Source organism: Elephas maximus, chromosome 3 (assembly GCF_024166365.1).
Source record: "Elephas maximus indicus isolate mEleMax1 chromosome 3, mEleMax1 primary haplotype, whole genome shotgun sequence".
NCBI lineage: Eukaryota > Metazoa > Chordata > Mammalia > Proboscidea > Elephantidae > Elephas > Elephas maximus.
In genome coordinates this window covers 70158535-70168247 of record NC_064821.1, presented here as the reverse complement: position 1 = coordinate 70168247, position 9713 = coordinate 70158535, and positions in this window count along the sequence as shown.

Here is a 9713-nt window from a genome sequence, read left to right as displayed (position 1 = left end):
ATTCCTGCTCTCATAGGGCCTCCATTCTGTATGCTATAGTGACTTTTCCACATGTCCTTACCCCAGAATGTGTATTCTTTGAGGCTAGGGAGAGGGTCTGCTTCCCTAGGATATACCCATGTGCCCGGCACATAGTAGGTGTTTACTCATATAATAAATGAAGTCCTTTAGCTCCCATTTGCCTGGCACGTCACATTCCTGGAACATTCAGGCTACAAGCATCGAAGATCACCTGAGGAAACAGGCCCAGACAGGGAAACAACTTTCCTAAAACTGCACAGCAAGGTATTGTCCCTGGCAGGACCAGAACCCAGGAGTGCCAACTTTGGGTGCAGAGCCCCTCCCAGCTCCTTTTCACTTCCACTCCCCCTGCAGCTCGTCTGAGACTAAGAAACAGCTGTGAATCTTATAGATTATAAAAAGAATTTATTTTCCCTGAAAAATAAATGATAGAAGAAGATAACCAAATGAGGATAAATATGTTAAACACATCATCAGCACATAGAACGCAGAAGTATAAATAGGAAAAGGCATCTCCAAACGGCCAGGACCCAGCTGCCCCTCTTGCATGCCTCCCGTGGCTGAGCAGCTCAGTCACTCACCTGACAGCCCAGGGGGACCACCTGACTGAGGCAGACCAACCCTCCAGAAAAGTGAGCTCCAGATGTCTTGAATATTTCAATTTAACAGCATTAAGAGCCAGAGACAAAATCTAAATTGTCTTATAAAAGTACCAAACTAACATCTTTCACAGAAAATTTCAAAAGGCTTTTTAGTCTAAGGGGAAAAACAGGCCACTTCTCCTGTGGAATTTGATGGGCTCTGACATGGAAAAGAAACTGTTACAGAACAAGGAGGAGAAAAATATATAATCTGTTGAAATTCTACTGTGTGTCTCACAGACGGATGAGCACTTTTAACTTTTTTTTTTATTAACTTTATTTAAGCTTCAAGTGAACGTTTACAAATCCAATCAGTCTGTCACATATAAGTTTACATACATCGTACTCCGTACTCCCACCTGCTCTTCCCCTATTGAGTCAGCCCTTTCAGTCTCTCCCTTCGTGACAATTTTGCCAGCTTCCCTCTCTCTCTATCCTCCCATCCCCCCTCCAGACAAGAGCTGCCAACACACTCTCAAGTGTCCACCTGATATAATTAGCTCACTCTTCATCAGCGTCTCTCTCCCACCCACTGACCAGTCCCTTTCATGTCTGATGAGTTGTCTTCTGGGATGGTTCCTGTCCTGTGCCAACAGAAGGTCTGGGGAGCATGGCCCCCGGGATTCCTCTAGTCTCAGTCAGACCATTAAGTATGGTCTTTTTACGAGAATTTGGGATCTGCATCCCACTGATCTCCTGTTCCCTCAGGAGTTCTCTGTTGTGCTCCCTATCAGGGCAGTCATCGATTGTGGCCAGGCACCAACTAGTTCTTCTGGTCTCAGGATGATGTAGGTCTCTGGTTCATGTGGCCCTTTCTGTCTCTTGGGCTCCTAGTTGTTGTGTGACCTTGGTGTTCTTCATTTTCCTTTGCTCCAGGTGGGTTGAGACCAATTGATGCATCTTAGATGGCCCCTTGTTAGCATTTAAGACCCCAGACGCCACATTTCAAAGTGGGATGCAGAATGTTTTCATAATAGAATTATTTTGCCAATTGACTTAGAAGTGCCCTCAAACCATGTTCCCCAGACCCCAGCCCCTGCTCCGCTGACCTTTGAAGCTTTCATTTTATCCCGGAAACTTCTTTGCTTTTGGTCCAGTCCAATTGAGCCGACCTTCCATGTATTGAGTGTTGTCTTTCCCTTCACCCAAAGCAGTTCTTATCTACTCATTAATCAATAAAAAAAACCTCTCCCTCCCTCCCTCCCTCCCCCCCTCGTAACCACAAAAGTATGTGTTCTTCTCAGTTTTTACTATTTCTCAAGATCTTGTAATAGTGGTCTTATACAATATTTGTCCTTTTGCCTCTGACTAATTTCGCTCAGCATAATGCCTTCCAGGTTCCTCCATGTTATGAAATGTTTCAGAGATTTGTCACTGTTCTTTATCGATGCGTAGTATTCCATTGTGTGAATATACCACAATTTATTTACCCATTCATCTATTGATGGACACCTTGTTTCCTTCCAGCTTTTTGCTATTGTAAACAGAGCTGCAATAAACATGGGTGTGCATATATCTGTTTGTGTGAAGGCTCTTGTATCTCTAGGGTATATTCCGAGGAGTGGGATTTCTGGGTTGTATGTTGTTCTATTTCTAACTGTTTAAGATAACGCCAGATAGATTTCCAAAGTGGTTGTACCATTTTACATTCCCACCAGCAGTGTATGAGAGTTCCAATCTCTCCGCAGCCTCTCCAACATTTATTATTTTGTGTTTTTTGGATTAATGCCAGCCTTGTTGGAGTGAGATGGAATCTCATCGTAGTTTTAATTTGCATTTCTCTAATGGCTAATGATCGAGAGCATTTTCTCATGTATCTGTTTGCTGCCTGAATATCTTCTTTAGTGAAGTGTGTGTTCATATCGTTTGCCCACTTCTTGATTGGGTTGTTTGTCTTTTTGTGGTTGAGTTTTGACAGAATCATGTAGATTTTGGAGATCAGGCGCTGGTCTGAGATGTCATAGCTGAAAATTCTTTCCCAGTCTGTAGGTGGTCTTTTTACTCTTTTGGTGAAGTCTTTAGATGAGCATAGGTGTTTGATTTTTAGGAGCTCCCAGTTATCGGGTTTCTCTTCATCATTTTTGGTAATGTTTTGTATTCTGTTTATGCCTTGTATTAGGGCTCCTAGGGTTGTCCCAATTTTTTCTTCCATGATCTTTATCCTTTTAGTCTTTATGTTTAGGTCTTTGATCCACTTGGGGTTAGTTTTTGTGCATGGTGTGAGGTATGGGTCCTCTTTCATTCTTTTGCAAATGGATATCCAGTTATGCCAGCACCATTTCTTAAAAAGACTATCTTTTCCCCAATTTACTGACACTGGTCCTTTGTCAAATATCAGCTGCTCATACGTGGATGGATTTATATCTGGGTTCTCAATTCTGTTCCATTGGTCTATGTGCCTGTTGTTGTACCAGTACCAGGCTGTTTTGACTACTGTGGCTGTATAATAGGTTCTGAAATCAGCTAGAGTGAGGCCTCCCACTTTCTTCTTCTTTTTCAGTAATGCTTTGCTTATCCGGGGCTTCTTTCCTTTCCATATGAAATTGGTGATTTGTTTCTCTATCCCCTTAAAATATGACATTGGAATTTGGATCGGAAGTGCGTTATATGTATAGATGGCTTTTGGTAGAATAGACATTTTTACTATGTTAAGTCTTCCTATCCATGAGCAAGGTATGTTTTTCCACTTAAGTATGTCCTTTTGAATTTCTTGTAGTAGAGCTTTGTAGTTTTCTTTGTATAGGTCTTTTACATCCTTGGTAAGATTTATTCCTAAGTATTTTATCTTCTTGGGGGCTACTGTGAATGGTATTGATTTGGTGATTTCCTCTTCGATGTTCTTTTTGTTGATGTAGAGGAATCCAAGTGATTTTTGTATGTTTATTTTATAACCTGAGACTCTGCCAAACTCTTCTATTAGTTTCAGTAGTTTTCTGGAGGATTCCTTAGGGTTTTCTCTGTATAAGATCATGTCATCTGCAAATAGTGATTTTTTTTACTTCCTCCTTGCCAATCCGGATACCCTTTATTTCTTTGTCTAGCCTAATTGCCCTGGCTAGGACTTCAAGTACGATGTTGAATAAGAGCGGTGATAAAGGGCATCCTTGTCTGGTTCCCGTTCTCAAGGGAAATGCTTTCAGGTTCTCTCCATTTAGAGTGATATTGGCTGTTGGCTTTGCATAGATGCCCTTTATTATGTTGAGGAATTTTCCTTCAATTCCTATTTTGGTAAGAGTTTTTATCATGAATGGGTGTTGGACTTTGTCAAATGCCTTTTCTGCATCAATTGATAAGATCATGTGGTTTTTATCTTTTGTTTTATTTATGTGATGGATTACATTAATGTAATTACATACATATTAAACCAGCCTTGCATACCTGGTATAAATCCCACTTGATCAGGGTGAATTATTTTTTTGATGTGTTGTTGGATTCTATTGGCTAGAATTTTGTTGAGGATTTTTGCATCTATGTTCATGAGGGATATAGGTCTATAATTTTCTTTTTTTGTAATGTCTTTACCTGGTTTTGGTATCAGGGAGATGGTGGCTTCATAGAATGAGTTGGGTAGTATTCCATCATTTTCTATGCTTTGGAATACCTTCAGAAGTAGTGGTGTTAACTCTTCTCTGAAAGTTTGGTAAAACTCTGCAGTGAAGCTGTCCTGGCCAGGGCTTTTTTTTGTTAGAAGTTTTTTGATTAGCGTTTCAATGTCTTTTTTTGTTATGGGTCTATTTAGTTGTTCTACTTCTGAATGTGTTAGTTTAGGTAGGTAGTGTTTTTCCAGGAATTCATCCATTTCTTCTAGGTTTTCAAATTTGTTAGAGTACAATTTTTCGTAGTAATCTGAAATGATTCTTTTAATTTCATTTGGTTCTGTTGTGATGTGGTCCTTCTCGTTTCTTATTCGGGTTATTTGTTTCCTTTCCTGTATTTCTTTAGTCAGTCTAGCCAATGGTTTATCAATTTTGTTATTTTTTTCAAAGAACCAGCTTTTGGCTTTGTTAATTCTTTCAATTGTTTTTCTGTTCTCTAATTCATTTAGTTCAGCTCTAATTTTTATTATTTGTTTTCTTCTGGTGCCTGATGGGTTCTTTTGTTGCTCACTTTCTCTTTGTTCAAGTTGTAGGGACAGTTCTCTGATTTTGGCTCTTTCTTCTTTTTGTATGTGTGCATTTATTGATATAAATTGGCCTCTGAGCACTGCTTTTGCTGTGTCCCAGAGGTTTTGATAGGAAGTATTTTCATTCTCGTTGCATTCTATGAATTTCCTTATTCCCTCCTTGATGTCTTCTATAACCTAGTCTTTTTTCAGCAGGGTATTGTTCATTTTCCAAGTATTTGATTTCTTTTCCCTAGTTTTTCTGTTATTGATCTCTAGTTTTATTGCCTTGTGGTCTGAGAAAATGCTTTGTAATATTTCGATGTTTTGGACTCTGCAAAGGTTTGTTTTATGACCTAATATGTGGTCTATTCTAGAGAATGTTCCATGTGCGCTAGAAAAAAAAGTATACTTTGCAGCAGTTGGGTGGAGAGTTCTGTATAAGTCAATGAGGTCAAGTTGGTTGATTGTTGTAAGTAGGTCTTCTGTGTCTCTATTGAGCTTCTTACTGGATGTCCTGTCCTTTTCCGAAAGTGGTGTGTTGAAGTCTCCTGCTATAATTGTGGAGGTGTCTGTCTCACTTTTCAATTCTGTTAAAATTTGATTTATGTATCTTGCAGCCCTGTCATTGGGTGCATAAATGTTTAATATGGTTATGTCTTCCTGATCAATTGTCCCTTTTATCATTATATAGTGTCCTTCTTTATCCTTTGTGGTGGATTTAAGTCTAAAGTCTATTTTGTCAGAAATTAATATTGCTACTCCTCTTCTTTTTTCTTATTGTTTGCTTGATATATTTTTTCCATCCTTTGAGTTTTAGTTTGTTTGTGTCTCTAAGTCTAAAGTGTGTCTCTTGTAGGCAGCATATAGATGGATCGTGTTTCTTTATCCAGTTCGTGACTCTCTGTCTCTTTATTGGTGCATTTAGTCCATTTACATTCAGCGTAATTATAGATAAATAAGTTTTTAGTGTTGTCATTTTGATGCCTTTTCATGTGTGCAATTTCATTTTTCCACGTACTTTTTTGTGCTGAGACGTTTTTCTTAGTAAATTGTGAGATCATCATTTTCATAGTGTTTGACTTTATGTTAGTTGAGTTGTTACGTTTTTCTTAGCTTTTATCTTGAGTTATGGAGTTGTTATACCTTTTTGTGGTTACCTTATTATTTACCCCTATTTTTCTAAGTAAAAACCTAACTTGTTTCGTTCTATATCGCCTTGTATCACTCTCCATATGGCAGTTCAATGCCTCCTGCATTTAGTCCCTCTTTTTGATTATTGTGATCTTTTACCTATTGACTTCAATGATTCCCTGTTATGTGTATTATTTTTTTTTTTAATTAATCTTAATTTGTTTGTTTTTGTGATTTCCCTGTTTGAGTTGATATCAGGACATTCTGTTTTGTGACCTTGTATTGTTCTGGTATCTGATATTATTGGTTTTCTGACCAAACAATATCCTTTAGTATTTCTTGTAGCTTCGGTTTGGTTTTTGCAAATTCTCTAAACTTGTGTTTATCTGTAAATATCTTAATTTCACCTTCATATTTCAGAGAGAGTTTTGCTGGATATATGATCCTTGGCTGGCAGTTTTTCTCCTTCAGTGTTCTGTATATGTCGTCCCATTCCCTTCTTGCCTGCATGGTTTCTGCTGAGTAGTCTGAACTTATTCTTATTGATTCTCCCTTGAAGGAAACCTTTCTTTTCTCCCTGGCTGCTTTTAAAATTTTCTGTTTATCTTTGGTTTTGGTGAGTTTGATGACAATATGTCTTGGTGTTTTTCTTTTTGGATCAATCTTAAATGGGGTTCGATGAGCATCTTGGATAGATATCCTTTCGTCTTTCATGATGTCAGGGAAGTTTTGTGTCAGGAGTTCTTCAACTATTTTCTCTGTGTTTTCTGTCCCCCCTCCCTGTTCTGGGACTCCAATCACACGCAAGTTATCCTTCTTGATAGAGTCCCACATGATTCTTAGGGTTTCTTCATTTTTTTGAATTCTTTTATCTGATTTTTTTTCAGCTATGTTGGTGTTGATTCCCTGGTCCTCCAGATGTCCCAGTCTGCATTCTAATTGCTCGAGTCTGCTCCTCTGACTTTCTATTGCGTTGTCTAATTCTGTAATTTTATTGTTAATCTTTTGGATTTCTACATGCTGTCTCTCTATGGATTCTTGCAACTTATTAATTTTTCCACTATGTTCTTGAATAATCTTTTTGAGTTCTTCTACTGTTTTATCGGTGTGTTCCTTGGCTTTTTCTGCAGTTTGCCTTATTTTGTTTGTGATGTCTTGAAGCATTCTGTAAATTAGTTTTTTATATTCTGTATCTGATAATTCCAGGATTGTATCTTCATTTGGGAAAGATTTTGATTCTTTTGTTTGGGGGGTTGTAGAAGCTGTCATGGTCTGCTTCTTTATGTGGTTTGATATGGACTGCTGTCTCCGAGCCATCACTGGGAAACTCGTTTTTTCCAGAAAATCCGCTGACTGGTACGCTGGCTCCAGGCTCTGAAAACAATCGCTACCTCCCCGTATTTGTTCGTCCTCTGTCTCTAAATCTGTGTTTGTTGTTCAGGGTTCGTAGATTGTTATGTATGTGATCGATTCACTTGTTTTTCCGAGTCTTTGTTGCAAGAGGGATCCGCGGTAGCGTCCACCTAGTCCGCCATCTTGGCCTCGCCTCTTAACTTGTTTTTTAAATCCACACATAAACCACATGGAGCAGGTATTATTATTCCAAAGGTCAGCTCTGTGCCTGCTCCCCAAATATCTGCTAAAGAATGAACCCCCATTTTACAGATAAGGAAACAGAGGTTCGAAGAGTTTAGATGGCTCAGCCAAGGCTTGTTGCCAAAATGCCTCTGACTTCTGGTTCGGTAGGTCAGGGCCAGATCCTGGCTCTACCACTTTACTCCACTCCTTGCTCTGTGTCTCCGTTTCCCCTTTTGTACATGGGAACAATAGCATCTGCAAACACCAGGCCTGGTATAAAGTAGGGGCTCGGAGGGTGATGGGAGAATTGTTAGCCCTGGGAAGAGCCAGGATTTGAACCCAGCTTTATGTGACACAGAGCTGGGCCTGCCCCTCTGCCCTGCAGTCTGTGGGAACCACAGCAGACCCCATGCTTTTTGTGTCTCCCCGAAACTTCCAAGTGGAGAAAGTATGCCATTATCCAGGTGGGAATGTGACCAGGACATTTGACCAAAATCCTTATCCTTAAGCCTGTGAACAGCAAAGTTTGGGTTTCTGTGTGATGAATAATATCCCAAAAGGGAGGCTGGGTCTGTTATGAGATCAAGGCTGCAGTGAAAAGTGTGAAAAACTTTAAAATAGGGGATGGGGAAAGAAAAAGATTACTGAGTGTCCTGTCTAGTGAAAACTTATCTCTACCTTTCCTTGTCTTTGAGCTATTTTACAACTCTGTGAGTCTTTAAAACTGACAGAGATGCAAACGATTCTTGTCCATAGAAGTACAAATTTTAATGTGTCTGGTGAAATGCAATTGATGATTGCAATTGATTGCAGACAGATTCATTGTGCATCTACTTGTAAATTCTTCTCAGCACTCCTTATCTGCCTATATACCTGTAGGACACTTCGAATTCTTCCTCTAAATGGATCTAACATCTTACTGCTCACCTCACTAATGAATGAGTTGAATAAAATCTTTAACAATTGTTCACTTTTATATTTGTATGAGTATCATGATCATACCTGCACAAAAGTACATCCTTCAACTAAAGCTTGCTCTGCCCTTGCCTTTCATGGTATTACAAAAAAAAAAAAAAAAAAAAAAGCACTCTTGGTCGGCACCTGCTCTGTGCCAGGCACTATGCTAGTTGCACCAACCGAACATCCCCTACAACCTTATGTTGGAGGTACTATCACTGCTTCTATTTTATGGATCATAAACCGAGGCCCTAGGAGGTAACTGGTGGAGCCAGGATTTGAACCCAGTCTGTCAGCTACTGTGCTGGGCCCTTTCCATTCCAGATTCTTTCTTCCCATCACCTCACAGGTGTGTCAGAGCTCCCAGTTAATATATCATTTTCTTATTCAGGGGCTCATCTGACTCTCATGGACCCCAGCACTGCAGGGATTGTTATTGCCATTTTATAGATGGTAAAACTGAGTCCAGGGGAGGGGATGTGACTTTCCTGAGGTCGCCTGGGTAGTTAGACTAGGATCCCGCCCTTCCTGGCCCTGAGATCCTTTTGTACAAGAGCTAGCCTGGCCTGGTGGAGCCAGCGGACAACCTGGGATCTGAAAAACCTGGGTTCAACCTTGGCTCTGCCATTCCCGACCTGTGAAGCCTTGGGCAAGAGTCTACTTCTTCATACCTAAAAGAAATGATAAGGTCCACCCTACCCTACATGGTTTTCTTAAGGCTGAATCAAGGTGATACATAATATGATGATACCCGTAACCCATTGCCATCAAGTTGATTCCGACTCATAGTAACCCTATTGGACAGAGTAGAACAGTCCCACAGGGTTTCCAAGGAGCTGCTTTTTAGTTAGCAAACTTTTGGTTAGATGCCAAGCTCTTAACCACTGCACCACCAGGGCTCCAATATACTGATAACTAATATTTATTGAGATCTTACTAAGTGCCAGTTATTGGGGGTGCACTTAAACCCCATTCCTGCTTCCTTGGAGGAAGAATTTTCCCTAAACACTCCTTGCCTCTCACTCCTTCGCCTGAGAAGTTTGGGAGTTTGGGAGAAAAGCTGGGCAGACATGGCTTGGTCCTTTCTCCCCAGGTCCTCCTGGGAGGCAGGTGGGTCAAAGGGAGAAAATTCTGCTCTGTTCCCTCATGCCCATGAGAAGAAAGGAGGGAAGAAGGGTGAAAACACCAACATGATGCCTGGGACTGAGCAAAGCTCCCTCCCCCCCCCCGCCCCCCACAGCGCCACCTCCCCCGCAAAATGCTTGCGGGGGGTCTGGTGG